The sequence below is a fragment of the Octopus bimaculoides genome, chromosome 3, assembly GCF_001194135.2.
Source record: "Octopus bimaculoides isolate UCB-OBI-ISO-001 chromosome 3, ASM119413v2, whole genome shotgun sequence".
NCBI classification, from domain to species: domain Eukaryota; kingdom Metazoa; phylum Mollusca; class Cephalopoda; order Octopoda; family Octopodidae; genus Octopus; species Octopus bimaculoides.
In genome coordinates this window covers 85,571,341-85,588,365 of record NC_068983.1, presented here as the reverse complement: position 1 = coordinate 85,588,365, position 17,025 = coordinate 85,571,341, and the positions used below count along the sequence as shown (strand labels likewise).

Below are 17,025 nucleotides of genomic sequence, written 5' to 3'. Positions count from 1 at the left end.
TTTTGCACAGGCACATATATATATGTAATGCACACATATATATATGTAATGCACACATATACACAAACAGTTTCCAGTTACTTGTTGCAAATGATTAAAGAATTAAGTAGGGATTTAAGTGTTGGTCATTAGTGTGTATCAGGAGTAGTTGGATACATGAAAGTCATTGTAAAAGCTTTCTGCATTGCAGTCTTTCTCTTCTCTCTAGCTTTAATAGGTTTGTTAGGTCGCTGACCTCTACCTCTTATGTAGTTGCTTACTAACTGATTTTGACACTGATTTAACCCCTTTGGCACCAACTCATCTGAGAAGAGTTCCTGGTGGCATGATACAATGTTCCTGTTTAACTCTTCAATATTCAGGTTACTCTGTCAAATGTATTGCTTATTTACTTCACGTTGTTTTGAATTAATCATGCACTACTTTGTAGCTTCACGATTTCAATGATGCAAGTGTTTAATTTTAGAATGACATTATAGGATAGGTGTGAGAGGCCTGATCTGGCTAGTTTGAACATAAAGCAGTAGAACATTTGAGCTGGATATGGTTTAAATACTAAAAGGAGTGATCTAAATTAAAACTGTCCATTGAAATTTCATGTTAATATAAGTTCTAAACACCATTATAATATTGAAAAAGGCATATTACTAAATGCTTATGTTTCTCAAATGTTATTGAAAAATAAAGGTCGTGTATTTTAAGAGAAATCTAACAGGAGATTAATATTTTATCTTCTACTTGCTTCAGTTACTGAACTGCAGCCATCCTGGGGCACTGCCTTGAAAAGTTTAACAAATTAACCTCCAGGAGTGGCTGTGTGGTAAGTAGCTTGCTTACCAACCACATGGTTCCGGGTTCAGTCCCACTGCGTGGCACCTTGGGCAAGCGTCTTCTACTATAGCCTTGGACTGACCAAAGCCTTGTGTGTGGATTTGGTAGACGGAAACTGAAAGAAGCCCATCATATATATATATATATATGTATGTGTATGTATATGTTTGTGTTTGTCCCCCCAACATCGCTTGACAACTGATAGTGGTGTGTTTACGTCCACGTAACTTAGTGGTTCAGCAAAAGCGACTGATAGAATAAGTACTAGGCTTACAAAGAATAAGTCCTGGGGTCGATTTGCTCGACTAAAGGCGGTGCTCTAGCATGGCCACAGTCAAATGACTGAAACCAGTAAAAGAGTAAAAAAAGAGTTCTTATTTTTAAACCTGGTAGTTATTCTATCAATCTCTTTTTATTGAACTACTAAGTTATAGGAATGAAAATAAACCAACACCAGTTGCTAAGCAGTGATGACACACACACACACACACACACACACAGAGGCTTCTTTCTGTTTTCGTCTATCTATCAAGGCTTTGGTCAATCCAGTGTTGAATTCTAGAAGATTCTTGCTCAAGGTGCCATACGGTGGGACTGAGCCTGGAAACGCAAAAAACAATCCCTTCATCAGTTGTCCCCTGTTTTACCTACTCTGTGTTTCAAACGTTGGGACAAGATGCGACTTCATTAAAACAGTCATTCCCGCAAAGCAAATTAAAAAAATTTGCGATTTGCGGAGGGTTAAAGTGGTAACAAAAAAAAACAAAAAAAAAACAAAACAGTAAAAACAAATGGTAAGGACTGTTATGCCATCACGAGATGAAGTGGTGAACACTGGAGAAGTGTCTGTGCGCACATGCCAAAGGAGGATACCTGAAAACAAGACAAGCAATAGAGAGATCATGACTGGCCAGCAGTAGATAAAGTAGACAATTGAACTTGTTTATGTGTAGTAGATATGACAACCTATTCTGATGGTTTTCAAATCCTACAAAAACATATACTCATAGGTATGTGAAGGATTAACATCAAAATACTAAAGTTAATTAGAAAATGCTGACTATTGGGTTATCTTTCTGTTTTTATTTGGTTCAGCATTTCATATCAGCATCAGCAGCGGCAGCTGCAGTCTATCAGATATTGACTTGCACTTAGTGTTCTTATCAGACAATAATATATCCTCTCTTGGAGCATTGACAAGACTATCGTTTAGATTTATGCAAAAACAAAAATTAAAAAAAAGAAAAAGAAAATTTTTTTTGGTCAGCATTCTTGATTTGATGTAGCTATATGCATCGCTGCTGTAAGTGATAAGCTTGTACATAGATATGTGTGTATATATAAATATAGATATAGATATATGTTGTAAATATTGATAAATATACATTGAATATACATATTATTATATGTATATCTGTGTGTATAATATGTGCATTGATGCTATAATGTTCCAGATCTGTGTTTAGTTAATTTAGAATTGGTTTTAAACTATATGTATTTTTGCTATATCTGGTATATAGTAAAAGAGGGGAAAGATACTATCTCCATTCCCCCTTTGAGTGAATTGTTTGCAACATGATCAACAATCATTAGTAACTGTTTTGTTGGGGATAACATTTAAACTAGTAACTGTTATTTGAATAACACTTAACCTTTTAGCATTTAAACTGGCCATATCCAGCCCAAATCTTCTACCCGTTGTATGTATATACTGACCAGATCCTGCTTCTTGCACCCACACTACAATGTCATTCTAAAAGTAAACAATCACGTCATTGTAATCTCAAGGCTATGAGATAATGCATGATTAATTCAAGACAATGTGTATAAATAAGCATTATTTCTACACATTTAAACTAGTAACTTATCTTGAGATAACATTCGCACCAGAAAATACTTAGTAACTTGTACTTGTACTATTACAAATAACTGTGTCATTGGTGCTGGATTCTTCATTATATATTATGTTAAGCCTACATTTAATTGGTTGGTATCCTGGAATGGCTGTTTTTGCTGAAGACCCAGCAAAATATTCTCAAAGGCAATCAGACAATGAGTTTGTCTCTTAGGTATTGACCAGAGCAGACATGTTTACTGGAAAGACTGGAAATGAGGAATTTTACTTGTGTGATTGCGACATTTTTTAACTATTTTGTGGTGTCAAATGTGATAGGCTTCTTTCAATTTCTGTTTACCGAATTCTCGTATGAGGCTCCAATAGAAGACGCTTTCCTAAGGGGTGCTACACAATGGGACAGAACCCGAAATGTTGGGGAAGTGAAATTCTTCATCACACAGCCACATGGGCACCTAAGCAAAGCATTAAAATCTATTAGCTGAACCTGCAGATTATCTTTTACTTGTTTCAGCCATTAAGCTTGTGGCCATGCTGGGGCATTGCTTTGAAGAATTTTTAGTTGAAGGAGTCGACCCTGGTACCTAATTTTTCTTTTGGTAAGCCTGGTACTTATTCTGTTGTTCTCTTTTACTGAACCACTAAGTTTCAGGGATGTAAACACACCAACACTGGTTGTAAAGTGATGGTAGGGGACAAAGACAGATAGACAGACACACGCATATGCACACACACTTATAACAGGCTTTTTCTAGTTACACACACACACACACACGCACACAACAGGCTTTTTCCAGTTTCCGTCTACCAAATCCACTCACAAGGTTTTAGTCAGCTCGAGGCTATATAGTAGAAGACACCTGCTGATGGTGCCATGCAGTGGGAGTGAACCTGGTACTATATGATTTGGAAGCAAACTTCTTTCCACACGACCACGCCTTTGCCTATAATACATTTCAACTAAAATTTTCTGTTTATATAACTGTGACATTACATATGCCATGGTAAATGTCATAAAGAGGTGCTTGTGCTGCAGGTTGTACATACTTGTTTTGGAACATTATCTCTCAAAGATGTGTGTATTTTAGCATATATTTTTGGTTGGCAACACTTCATGTTTTGATGTGTCATTTTCTTTTACTTCCTTGTGTTCTGTTTCCTGTATCCTATCCTCTCATTTTTCACACTGGAAACCAAATAGTTATATGAGCCACGAAAACAGCAACAACAACAGATTAGAACAAGACAAAACAAACATGGTGACACGTGCAACGTTTCCCAACGACTGTATGTATATTTTGGTGTGAATTGTGCATGTGATTTTTGTGTGTGTGAGGGGGTATGTTTTTTGTATAATCTCACCCACACACATATATGTGTGCACATATATGTGGGTAAGACTGTGTTCTTGTGTGTATATTGATATGAGCATATTTTTGTGCGTTTGAGTAACAGTTTTGGTGAGAGTTTGTTTGTGTGTAAAAGCATGTGTGTGAGCATGCTTTGAGCATGGTTTGTTTTGGTGAGCGCAGTTTGTGTGTGAACGTGGGTTATTTTGGTGTAGTGCTGGTTGTGTGTGAACGTGTGTTGTCTTGGTGAGTGCAGGTTGTGTGTAAGCATGTTTTTATGTGGAAATTTTTTCTGTTTGTGTGTATGCGAGCATGTTTTTTTGTGTACAGTGTATGTGTGTGTGTAAGTATGTTTTATCTGTGTGAGAGTGTATTTTTGCATGTGCTTTTGCGAAGTGATGTTGCTAAAAGTAAATTTTCTCGTTCTATAATGGATTGTGTCAAAATTCTTCTTAAATTTCTGTAAAATATTGGTTAACTTCATAGGAAATCTCAGAGTTACTTTTTAGAATTCTTTTATGTCCTGAGTAACAAAATACCACTATGCTTGTCTCAAGGCTTATCTCACTGTAAACTCACCAGTCTTGCTAATGATGAACTAGTAAAATTGACCTATTTTTAAAATAATTTTTAAATAACCCAGAAAACAGCATAGTTACAAACTAATGACATAATGTTTTTATGATGATGATAATAATAATAATGCACAAGATCATACATGCACAATGTAATTTTTTTTATAACCACTTAACCCTAATATTTGTTGTTGAGTTGCTATTGAGAGGAACAGGTTTCACTTGAGAATCTCTCAACACTCCATGCTAGCAAACGAAAGTAGCATAACGCTTGTCTAGGAAAGCATTTCTACTGGACTGCTCTTGTGTATTGTTAGAAAAGTGTTATGTAAACATTATATGTATCATTATATTTTATTTATTCACTGTTTGTTTATTTGTTTATTTAGTGAATGTTCATAGCCTAGTGGTTTAGCTGTTCAACTCAATTTATTGTAAGGTCGTGGATTCAGTTACTGGAGTGGTTTGTACATTGTGTCCTTGGACAAGACCCTTTATTTCATGTTACTTCAGTCCATTCAGATGAAAATGACTTCAGTTTTATTGTTTGGATGTAAAAATTGGACATTCATAGCTGATAAAAAAACAATGAATAGAGATGTTCAAATGCAACTGTTATTGAAGGCATCTTTATACACAGAGCATAAGGCAAACAATTTTGTAAGACAAAAAGTCACTCCTTGCTACAGTGAAATGCCAAAAGCATATGTAGTACAAAGATGCATGACATAAGCTCTGGCATTTCACTGTGGCACTCCCTGTCCAAAATCATTCTCCTCAGGACTGTTGAAGGAAGGCAAAGAAGAGACAGACAAGAAAATCCTGGATCTGGAATAATATCACTGATTGGTTGCCCCAGTCACAAGATGATAATGAATAAATTAGGTGTTGCATCTCATTATTCTTACAGGCTGGGGAACCATGTTGAATGAAGAACTACTATTAATGGCTGTTGTTTCTAGCAGGTCAAGCAACTATGTAGAGGGTCTTGCATTGATTTGTCTTGTTGAGCAGAGTAATCTGTGCATGGTTGGCATTCTTGCATATGCAATATAGTTGAGTGAATTATAATGATTTATCTATTGTTTACCTGTTCCAGTCATTGTGGTGCAGTGATGCTGGGCACTGCCTTGAAGGGGTTTTTGTTGAACAAAAGTACCCCAATAATTATTTTGCGTGTGTGTGTGTGTGTATACGAATTTATATATGCATGCACAACAGGCTTCTTTCAGTTCCCGTTTACCAAATCTGCTCACAAAGCTTTGGTCAGCCCATTGCTTTAGTAAAAGACACATGCCCAAGGTGCCATGCAATGAGCCTGAACATGGAACCATGTTGTTGAGAAGCAAACTTCTTACCACACAGCTACTCCTGCACATGTTCTTAAAAGGAAAGAAAATATATATCACTGTTGATTTTAATCTCATTCATGCATAGTCTATCACTGATGATGGCTTTAATCTCATTCATGTTTACTCTGTTGCTGATTAAGACTTTAGTCTTACTCATGTTTATTCTATCATTGATTATAACCTTGGTTTTGTTTGTACACTATACACCCTTCTGGATTTTATTTAGACTTGTATTTGTGTTCAAAGGTCATGTGTAGTAGCCAGCCTCCTTAACAAAAAACAGACTGGGAGAGAGAAATTGTGGTGGTAATCTAAATATTGTGGGTACACACATGGATCTAATGTTAAAGAGGTTTGGTTCATGCTGTGTAGTTCTATCTTTTTATCTTTTACTTGTTTCAGTCATTTGACTGTGGGCATGAAGGGTTTTAGCTGAACAAATCAATTCCAGGGCTTATTTCTTTTTTAAAGCTTTCCACTTATTCTGTCGGTCTCTTTTCACCAAACTACTAAAGTATGGGTGACATAAACATGCCAACACTGGTTATCAAGCAGTGGTAGGGAACAAACAGACATAAAAACACTCGCATATAGATATACAGATATGTAGAAACTCTGCCAAATCAGATTGGAGCCTGGTGTAGCCATCTGGTTCACCAGTCCTCAGTCAAATCGTCTAACCCATGCTAGCATGGAAAGCGGACGTTAAACAATGATGATGATGATTACACATATATATATATATACACACGTGTACACACACACACACACACACACACACTCACGCACAAACACACACACACACACACACACACACACACACGCACACACACACACACACACACATGATGGGCTTCTTTCAGTTTCTATCTACCAGATCCACTCACAAAGCTTTGGTGGCTTGAGGCTGTATAGTAGAAGACACTTGCCATAGGTGCTATGCACACTACACAGCACATTGGCTAAGTGTCTTCTACCACAAGCTTGAGTTGACTCAAACTTTGTATACGATATTGAGTTAAAGAAATTCGTAGAAGACTGTCTGTGGGTGGCAAACTTTGTCTTTTGTCCAGTCAAACATAACTGCTTGTTACTTTTATAACTCTGCTGTTAGCTTTAATACTACAATAAAAACCCATGTAATTTATGCATTTTTTTTTTCTCACAAAAATAAAAATAAACTTTAGTTGGTGTGTAAATTACATCAGTAGATTGTTTCTAGAATTTTTTTTGAAATTTCTTTGTTGAAAAAAGTCATACAAAATTTGAACATTCATACCGGAAGTTGATTCATTTGATGTCAGAATAGGTTTTTACAGAAAAAAATAAGGGCTTAAATATAATGAAGTTTACTTTTATTTTTGATGGACAATATAATGCTTTTTTTTCCTGTATAAATTTACTAAAACGATTAAATGGTAAACTACTTTTTGAAGCCTGACGTTCATGCTGGTAATCGCAGTCCAGGCTATTATTCTACTATAATAATACACTTGTGTTTTTCTCTGTCACAACATATGAATGAGAAAGGAAGGGGTGGTAGATGAAATATAAAGACTTATTGCAAGTGCTTGTTTCATACTCCAGGTTACAACAAAATACTTATTGAGTTTGGGATCCCTCTTCATGGTTAGCCAAATCTCTTTCAAATTCCATGCTTCTGTTTTGGTGAAGGACACATTAGATAATATAATCTTACAGACTATATTAAGATATGGTCGTAACTGGAATTCTTTTGATCACAGGTCTGTTTGATCAGAGTTGACCTGGGGCTCAACAGCATTGCATCCAGAGTGGCTATGAAGTTATCAGTCCTTTAGCTTGTTGGCCTAATTGGTCACAACCTTAGACAATTTTCACTCTGAAGTATGAGCAAATTCAGAAGAATTTTATTTCAAATTATTATTGTATTAACTGACATCCATAGAAGAAATCAACTAACAGGTCAAAAATTAATTATTTTTATATATTATTATTTAAAAAAAAATTTCATACTTCAAAACTCACAATGTAATTGTATTTCTTGGTTATTAAATATTAGACATTAGATAGAATGGAAGTTTTCTATTGTAACTGTTCAACCTTTTCTCTTTTTTTTTTTGTGGTTCTGTTTGGATTATATAATACTCTTGTTTAATTTCATTTGTCAAACTGTTTAATGATTTTATTGTGTTCTAGTTAAAGTGGAAATCTACTTTAAAAATGAGAAAAAAACCCCCAAAAGTTTCCAATAAATGACTATTTAATGTTTTTAGTATATTTTTTTCAATTTTAAGATAGGTGGCACACACACACACACACTTCTATATGTGCACATATATGAATACGCTGATAACAAACATGTAAATATGTGTGTGTATCCTCTTGTGTTTACACACGCAAATGTAATGTATGTGTGTATATGTGTTTGTGTGTGTGTGAACATGGTAGTAAGAGATATGTGTTATTTTGATGGTTATAGGTTATGTCATATCCTGCCTGTGTTACTGGGAATGACATATGAATTTGAATTTTTTCCTTTTCTTATTATTTTCAAGACATTCCAACTTTGGATATTTCATTTCCTTTTAGCCAGACATTCATATTCTGTTGGTAGCTTAGCATATTAAGTAATCTACTCTAGACACTGATATCTAGTGGCTGTCCCTTTTCCCACCACCCTATTATTTGCTGTCTTCTACATATTACATCATTTTTCCTTTTGTATTTGTGAGCTGTGAATTCTCCCTTTGCTATTTTATGCAATCTTTCTCTCTGTTGCCTTCCTTCTTGCTTTCTTTCTTTCTGACAAATGTTTGACAACAATAGTTGAAAGCTTTGTCTGGGATTAAGGTATTGGAATACAGTCTGCAAGATCATGACTTTAAAATCTTGATCCAATAAGGGCTGTTGTTGTTGTTATTAGTCTTTAGTGTCCCAGGCCAACCCTGATCAAACAGATTTATAATCATATTCTTCATTTGTAACCATGTTGTCTTTTATTCAGACAAGGAGAGTCTAGGACCATTCTATGGAAATATATCTTTTTTTTTAAGATTGTAAAGTGATTTGCAAGAAATTTGCTTGTTATTTTCACTAGGCCAAGCAACTATGTATAGTTTCTCTTTTTCTCAATGGCTCTCTGTTTGAATGGGAGGAGGTGGTATTTAGCTCCTAATTAGCTCTGGTCAAGCTGACCTTTGATCACAGTATTCCAGCCATGACCACACAATCTTTTTTTATATATCAGGCGACTATTATTTAATATGATATGGTGTAATTTGACAGAAATTTGATTGCTATTTCTTGCAAGTTAAGTGACCATGTAGTGGCTCTCTTGGCAACTCCTATCAGAATTGTGTAAAGTATATTAATCTACTTATCCCAGGATGTCATTGAGAAAATAAATGCAATTTGGATCTTTTCAGTTTGGCTGCCAGTTTTATAAAATTCAAAGTTTATTGAAAATTTTAAAATTTGGTACATTAATGTAATTTTCCAAGCTGAAGCTCAGGAGATATTTGACTTTCTCCAGAGAATTAAAAAATTTTAAGTTTGATAATTTTCATCCAGTCGAAAAACAGGATTTGGAAGCTGTCATTTTGTGCGTGACATATTTTAATATGAAACCATAAATAAATCAACTTCTGTTTCCAATCTTTTTTTTTTATATCAGGTAACCACTATTTAATATGATATGGTGTAATCTGACAAATTTCAATGCTATTTCTTACAAGTTAAGTGACCATGTAGTGGCTCTCTTGGTAGTCCTATCAGTATATTAATCTACTTATCTCAGGATGTCATCCAGAAAATGAAATTTTGATTGAGGGAAGCTCCTACAGTGTCTATCTGCTCTGAATGTCTCCTCAATTCAGAGAAATCCATAGAAAACTAGTTGTTAGCTCTTGTTTGCTGGTAAGTAGTCAGTGAGAAATATATATCTTCACCTCCCATTGGAAGAAAGTCTGTTACATTCCTAAAAGATTTTGTACTATTCCTTACAACCTACACAAATGAAGGTCACCACCACCATCACCACCACCATCATCATCATCATCATCTATCCTTTTCCTGTGCTGGCACAGATGGTTTGACAGGGGCTGGTGAGCCAGAGGACAACACTGAAATATCTGCTTTAGCATTTTTTTTTTTTTTGTAGCTGGATATTCTTCCTAATGCCAACCATTTCAGTGTGTACCAGGTGGTTTTTTTTTATATGGTACTGGCACTAGTGGGTAACTTGCGAGACCTCTCAACTATAGTACTGATAGTGGTGGCTTTGTGCCAGATGTTGAGAAGTGAAAGTATAATAGGAGAGGAATAGGTATCTACAGAGGGAGAAGAACAGGAAGTTACATGGTTACCTCAAGAAGAAAAAAAGAGGATGGTGGTGAAGATGTGCCAGAGTATACCCTTCAGTTACAGGAAGGTGAATATAAGTGACTGGGTACGTCTACAGCAGTGTGAGAGGAGAGTGGCAGGTGGAGGGAAATGCAGTGAGTGATGATCATGGGTGGAAACGTGGTCAGTTATGAATGTGAGTTGGTGGGGAATGTGGAGGGAGTAGGTGTGGGTCAGAAAGGTAATAGGTGGCAGAAAAGATGATGTAATGTGTGTGGAGAGTGGGGGGCAAGAGAGAGATGTACAGTGCCAGGGATGGAGTCAGAAGTATGTGAGGGTGATGGAAATGCCAAAAAATGAACAGAGATAACAGAGGTAATGTAGAATAATGTGTTCTGGTCACAAACACAATGAAACGCAAGCAGCAGATTTGAACTTGTTATCTACTTGGCCATTTTGGTTCATATGTAATGTTATTGAAATTTGTTCATTCGATATGCACTGGCTGGGGTGGGGGTGGGGGTGATGCTGTAAGATTGTTTAAAAGCAAAATTTTAAGAAGTAGTTGGCAAGTCATATCTAATTTGCATTTGGCAAAATAAATACACTGATCACATTTCTAATAGTACTTGAGGTTTACCCAATGTGTATGAATGAATATAGTTGTGAACAACAATGATAATAAGGATAATGATAACTAGAAAAGCACTCAGAGAGCGGAGACCTCTGCCAAACCAGCAGGAGCAGCATTACGATGACGACCACCAACATGACCAGCACCACCACTATCACCACCATAACTATTCTACCACCATCACCAGCAGCATTGTCATTGCTTCCACTTCGACCACATACACTGCCATCAACGTTATCATGATGGTTACCTTGACAGTCACTTTCACCACCACAACCAATATCACCACTACAATACCACCATCACACAACTAATACTATCATCAACACCACTATTACCACCATCACCTTAACATCACACATCACACCGCTCCTGTTGCCATTATAACCACCGATACCATTTCATCCTCCTCCCATACTTATCTCGACCATCGTCATCATCTGTCTCTGCTTTCACCACAATCACCATCAAAACTACAATCACCACAATCAGTTTCTTTACACAGTTGAAAATCCATTATCTGATACTAATGGGACCGAGATTGTTGCAGATTTTTAATTTTTTTAATTTCAGAGTGCTTTATAAAAAAAAAAAGAAAAAAAAGTTGCATCTACAAAATGGAACAGTTTGAAGATAGAAACCAGGTCTAAACACAATAGCTTATAGATATACTCTGAATGTAGTTCTATATAAATCTTTAATAATTTTTTTTATACTTAAGACCATCAGAAATGTTAAGATATCAGCCTCTACCCATGTTGTCATGCTTTGATTAAAAGGTTACAGCATAGACTAGATTACTTAGATAAGCTTTGGCCGAAGTTGACTCAGGCCATGTCTAATTTAATAGTACCACCTGGAAGAGATACACACTCAGCTCTGGGGAACCATAGTCCATTTAAGCAGAGGGTTATTGTTTTCAGAGACATATCTGGCTGTGGGTGATTTATCCGGTATTTGTTGTAGGTAATCATCTAGGGATCATTTGAGTGCCGTGAAGTCACTTTCCTCCTTTTTATGTGTGTCTGGCACGATGTTGAAGAGAGCAGGGCCAATTGAGGGGAAATAGTTCTGTCATAGTATTGTGATACGACATGAACATTTCTGTAGTGGATGGATGGCATGGGGGCCAAGCCTTGGACGAATCTTAAAGACGGGCAATGTTGAGGGAATATTTTCCACATCATACAGATGATATAGAGCTCACAGTGGCGGTGGAGGGAGCAAGGCCTGAGCTTTTTGCGTCGATCCCAATAGTCAAGGCTTGTCATGTCATTCTTCGCAGACCTCCACCAAGCAGCTCATTTTAAGATAGATACGCGAGTAAAATTACTAATAGAGAAACGAAAATAAACTTTGGAAACAACACCACCACCATAGGTTACGTGCAAGCAATGAATGTGTTTTGAAGGGAGATAATCAAAGAACGTAACATTGTAATACTTCATGTAAAATAAATATAACAAATGAAAAATCCTTCAAGAATCCATAAAAATTCCCAGATCACTACCAAAATTTCATCATCTGTTCCTTGTGTCATTACCAACTTTTCCTGCTAGTTTCGTCAAATACCATTCACAACTTTTTGAGTTATTTTGCACACAGACGGACAAACCAACGCCAATGTAAACAATCTCCTTCCTTGGCGGAGGTAACAAATCAATGACTATTTGAAATGAGTAAAAATTACCCAAATTATTGGAGGCATACAGTCTCTTATGCAGAAACAATTGTCAACCCATGTTTTTAATATAGAAAGAGCATATATCCAAAAAAAAAAAAGTTTGAAAAATTTGTGAAGATTTTTTTAAATTTTCAGTCATCATGCACATTTTTGTTCTAGGTTTGACATTGAGCTTTCATAATTTAATTTCTAGGTGTGTGTGTACATATGTATACATGTGTGTGTGTATGTGTGTGTACATTTGTTTCTTTAATAGATATTTGAAAAATTCACACACACTTGTATATGTAGGCGGGGTAGGGTACTAAATACTTTGTTATTGATTTTTATTTGACTTTTTTTTAATTGAGTTTTCATTTTTACTTGCAGTGATTTATAGTCTGTGATAGTTATACTATGGGTAGCATTTATTGCATGGAAGGACATCTTTTATCAAATATGCTGGAATTGGTGAGTACTACATTTAAAAATAAAAACAACTTTTTTATGTATGATTGTTTAGCTTTCAGTCGTTAATGATCAGTTTGACGAATTTTGAAGAACTCTTAAAATGTAACAAACACTTATCATATCAGTTGAAAAGATCTGTTTCCTAGATTGTAGTAAGAAATATGATAGTGGATTATGGTTGAAAAGAAAAAAAAAAAATAAAGAAAATAAAATAGAAATTAAAATGTTGGTTCTTCTACCTTTTTTTTTTTTGGTTGTTTCAGTCACTGGACTGTAGCCATACTGGAGCATTATCTTGAAGGGTTTAGTTATTCTTTTAACCTCTTTTGTTTAACTGCAAAGAAACCAACACCAGTTATCATGTAGTGGTGGGGACAAAAATACATAATGTAATTGGCTTCTTCCTATTTCTGTCTACCAAATCCACTCATAAGGCTTTGATCAGCTTGAGTGACACTTACCCAAGGTGCCATGCAGTGAGATTGAACCTGAAACAATGTGCTTGGGGAACAACTATCTTACAGCACAACCATGCCTAGGGCATAAAAGGAAACTTTTCTTATTTTACTAATGTGAGTGGCTTGGAATCAAACCACTTTATTGGATGTAGTGAATTGAAACTACTGCATAGATGTGTTGTTGTTAGAAGCCTTAACAATGAGCTGATGGTTGAAATTTGTAACTTATCTCTGAGATATTGACTAGCATCTCCACATTAGTTATGTCAACTCTGCAATTATTTTCAAGTAGCATCAGCTCAGATAATGTTACATTGTCATCTTTGAAGACGTTTTGAGATGGCTTCAGTCTTTTCTACCCAAACATAAGTAGCACTCCATTGGAATATATCAAAGTAACAACTGCTGGTAAAGTATCTCTCTGTTGGCTATATTTCCTAAAATGTTTCCTTAACCACTTAGCATTCAGATTACTCTGTCAAGTGTAATGCTTTTCAAGGTTTTGATGGTGTGATTGATTAATTTTGAGAATGACATTGTAGGGTAGGTGTGAAACGCCAGATCTGGTCAGTTTAAACATACAATGGGTAAAATATTTGAGCTGGATATGGCTGGTTTAAATGTTAAAGGACTAAATAATTTGAAAATTTCATGTTGATACTTTTTCTTTTATTATGAAGTGGATGTAAAAATGATAGAAAAAATTTTAGAAATGTATGTTAGAAAACAAAAAAAGAAAAATCCTTACCCATAATAACAAGGAAAGAATGTTTTAAAAAAACCGAATAATTGTTTTCTGTAATAGCATAGTTAAGTCTGTTGAACTCTGTCTCATTGCATGTTTGCTTGGAATTGCTTAATGTACAATATCTTCAGCATGAACTCCTTAGAAATGGATTTTACTGTGGATCTAAGCCTTTTTCTTCTAATGGAAAATGGGATTATTCCAGGATGTTCTTCGACTGTCTCTCACTTTGAAGTGTAGATTCCTTTAATACCTTAGAATTTGATTTATGTTTGTCTAATTTTGTAATCTTTGTATTACCTATTATATATTTGTGTGTGGGTTGCTTTTCAACACACGCTTTATAATTTTCATCATTTTTGAAAGGCATTCTTTCAAGAGTGGTAGATTTGAATGAAACAGCATCAATGGACATGTAGAAGATGATGGCATTGTTGTTTTTGCATATTGCAATGAAGATACTCTAAGTTGTTATTTCTTTATAAATAATTCACTAATTGACATTGATTATTTACACACTGTAAAGTGGCTGGCATTAGGAGGAGCTTGATTATTTACACACTGTAAAGTGGCTGGCATTAGGAGGAGCTTTCAGCCATAGAAACCAAACCAAAGCAGACATTGGAGCCCAGCATAGTCCTCTGATCTGTGAGATCCTATCAAAATGTCCAACCCATACCAGCATGGAATATAGTCACTAACTGCTGATAATTTATTAGAAGGATTCTTTTCTAGACACTAGCAACTCAACCATCATCATTTTAACACCTGTCTTCCATACTGGCATGGGTTGGATGGTTTGACAGGAGCCAGCCAGGTAGAAGGCTACACCAGGCTACTGTATCTGTTTTGGCATGGTTTTTACAGCTGAAAGCCCTTCCTAACACCTCCTATTTATGAATTTTCTTTTCTTGCTATTTAATCATATACATACCCTTTTTTTTTTTTGGTATAAGTTTACAAGTTAGACAGCTAGCATTTACAATATCAAATATATTAAACTTGAAAAAAAAAAAAAGAAATTTCTAGATTTCTAGTAATATTTTTTCTACATGTTTTTGTGTTTCCTGAGGACATTTTATGTTTGTTGCTTTATATTCATCTGGGTATTGTTCTAATTGTTGGTCCTTCAACTGTGAAGCAAGAATGGATCCTATTTTTCATTGGTCAATTTAACTGCAGCAGAAATGGGTCTTACATAATAACTACAGTAAGAGTTGAAGTTGTAGCCATATAGCTAGGAGTTTAGTAATTGAATCTGAGCAAGTGTGTCTCGTTGTCGTCATCATCATCATCATTGTTTTAATGTCCATTTCTTCATGCTTGCATGGGCCAGACAATTGCCAACCCTTACTTGATTCCAGGCAAGATGATATTTTTCCGTAGAATATCGGAAATGAATGATGTTCATTTACAACAACCACACGTCAAAATAGAGACACAAGCATAAACATGCTCACACATAGATACGTGTGTGTGTGTGTGTGTGTGTGTGCGCACATACATACGTCTGCATGCACACACACACACAAGCTTCTTTCAGTTTCCATTTATTAAATCCATTCACAAGGCTTTATTTGAAGACACTTGCCAAAATTACCATGCAGTGGGATTGAACCCAAGACCATGTAGCTCAGAGGCAAACTTCTCAGCCACACAACTATGCACCAGAATCTTTGTAAAAAAAAATTCCCATCTTCTGCACCCAAGTTTAATCCTGAAATATTCTTCATGACTGTTTCTTTTGGTTCTTGATGGAGAAATATAAGTTGCTTCTATCAATCTATGCTTCTCTGTCAACCTTATTCTTATGAATGTGTGTAAAGATTTATCATTTTTGGGGACATTTATTGATAATTTCAGCATAAAATAGGTTTTCAGGATATTCTCTTTTTGAGTGAAATACTGCAGAGTAACCCTGTTATGATTCAGCTGATTTTTTGTGGTAATTGATTTGGCTTAATATTCTGTTTCAGTTTACATTGGAGCTTTTCATTTTTTGAAGTTTACTGTTGTCTGAGAACTCCATTGGGGTTGGCTGATTTACATTTTCTATATTTGGGCAGCACATGAAAGACTTATTGGGTTACAATTCTGGGCTTTCACTGTGTTTGTGTATTGCTATGGACCCCCATACCATTTGCACCCACTCAATTAGCAGTATGGGAACAGTTCCTTCTGACCATTTGCAGTTGTAAAATAAAAATAAAAATTCACTTCCAGGGAAATACTGGCTTGATTGATGTGAAGTCTGTTACTTCTTGCAGTATACACTTGCAGTTCATTGTATTTATATTGAATTGATGAGTGTGCTTTCAGATTGTCAGAGTAACCTTTTCATATTTGGCAAACGGGCTTCTGCTTATACTACCTAAATTAAAAATATAAGAAGATTGGTATACAGCCAGTGGATTTCTTAATTTCAATCTGTTTACTAGGGACTATATATATATATATCATCATCATCATCGTTTAACGTCCGCTTTCCATGCTAGCATGGGTTGGACGATTTGACTGAGGACTGGTGAAACCGGATGGCAACACCAAGCTCCAATCTAATTTGGCAGAGTTTCTACAGCTGGATGCCCTTCCTAACGCCAACCACCGAGCGAGATCGATGCCGGTGCCCCTGGGCCGGCTCTCGTGCGGGTGACACGAGGTTTTTTCGAGGAGATCGTTGCCGGTGCCCCTGGACTGGCTCATGTGCGGGCGACACATGAAATCTTTCGAGCGGGATCGTTGCCAGTGCCCCTGGACTAGCTCATGTGC

At 35.9% G+C, this 17,025-nt stretch overlaps 1 protein-coding gene across 4 annotated transcripts in view; it reads left to right on the top strand.

The window, feature by feature from the left end:
* LOC106881021 (F-box/LRR-repeat protein 20) overlaps window positions 1–17,025 on the top strand; it is a 413,298-nt gene that overhangs the window by 98,179 nt on the left and 298,094 nt on the right. For 3 of the 4 annotated variants that reach the window (XM_052966263.1, XM_052966260.1, XM_052966259.1), the window contains exon 2: window positions 12,973–13,053. The exons of the other annotated variant lie outside the window; for it this stretch is intronic. The gene's annotated coding sequence lies outside the window, so the exon portion shown is untranslated. The remainder of the gene's footprint in view (window positions 1–12,972; window positions 13,054–17,025) is intronic. 4 annotated transcript variants of the gene reach the window in all.